General features: G+C 48.0%; 1 pseudogene; it reads left to right on the top strand.

Annotated features, from left to right (window-relative positions):
- The first annotated feature begins 218 nt into the window (after window positions 1–218).
- Window positions 219–1,026, top strand: LOC148140446 (uncharacterized; annotated as a pseudogene).
- The last annotated feature ends 238 nt before the right edge of the window (window positions 1,027–1,264 follow it).

Below are 1,264 nucleotides of genomic sequence, written 5' to 3'. Positions count from 1 at the left end.
GTTCTTCACAGTTGTACAAGTATATAATGACATACAGCATCCCACAGTCTTGACTGTCAATCGCTGATAGTGTGCCTCCAGCTGGGCGTTTTGATACATTTCACGATTGGATTTTCTTTACAGCGAACCTGATGACAGTGCTGATTCTTTCCCAAGGGAAGTGCGGCCTTTCTGAAGGAGTCACTCATTACATGACTGCCATGGCAACGGGAGATCTGATGGTCCTTGTCTTCAACGTGATCGTGAGCCAGATCATCAGGGATTATTTCCCGGGATCGCTGCTGAAATACACTCCGGCCTGCCGACTCAATGTCTTCCTGCAAGGGTTCAGCATCCAACTCTCCATCTGGTTTACCATCGCCTTCACCTTTGATCGCTTTGTAGCAATTTGCTGCAATAAATTAAAGGCGTGTTATTGCACGAAAAGATCAGCCAATATCGTTATAATCATCATGAGCGCTCTCAACATCATGGTCAACATCCCCTTGCCTTTTCGCTATGAGCCCACTCACATTCTGAACAATGTACAGTGGGGCTGCCGCACCGTCACTGGTTTCCTCACTTCACCAGCCTGGGCAGTTCACCGGTGGCTCACCAACATCTCAAACATGTTTGTTCCTATTCCCCTGCTGCTGCTGTTGAACTCTCTCACTGCCCACCACATCCTATTGGCCAGCAGAGCTCGCCGGGCCCTGAAGAGCAGCAGAGGTGGTGCTGGGGAGATGGGCAGAGACCCCGAGCTGAAGAGCAGGAAGACCTCCATCATTCTGCTCTTTACCATCTCCGGCTGCTTCATGGTGCTGTCGGCACCCATCACTGTCATCCACATCTGTGTCGGTGTTACTCAGCTTGTGGCATTCCAAGGTTCAAGCTCACTTTGTGGCAATCAGGGTCGCGTTCCTGCTGCTGTGCACCAGCTCCTGCACAAACACCTGTATTTATGCACTGACCCAGAGGAGATTCAGGGAGGAGATGAAAAATATGCTTAAATCTCCCTCCTCGCTGCTCTGTAAACCACATTACTAATTTACATTGACATGGGGAGGTGCTGATGTAATGATAAACTCACTGGGCCCACAATCCAGAAACCAACGCTAAAATCCAGGATGCCTCGTTTGAAATCACATCATTTGTGAAATTTCAATTCAATAAAAAGCTATATTTACTGTCTGGCCATTAGTGATTGTCAAGCCTGAAAGTTAATTGCCATTTCAGAACGAAGGGATGGAATTCTGGTACCTTTACCTGGTCTGTTTATCTGTGG

Source organism: Chiloscyllium plagiosum, unplaced genomic scaffold, assembly GCF_037043375.1.
Source record: "Chiloscyllium plagiosum isolate Xiang-an unplaced genomic scaffold, Cpla_swu_hap1 HiC_scaffold_35, whole genome shotgun sequence".
Classification (NCBI taxonomy): Eukaryota; Metazoa; Chordata; class Chondrichthyes; order Orectolobiformes; family Hemiscylliidae; genus Chiloscyllium; species Chiloscyllium plagiosum.
This window is presented reverse-complemented; position numbering and strand designations above follow the sequence as displayed.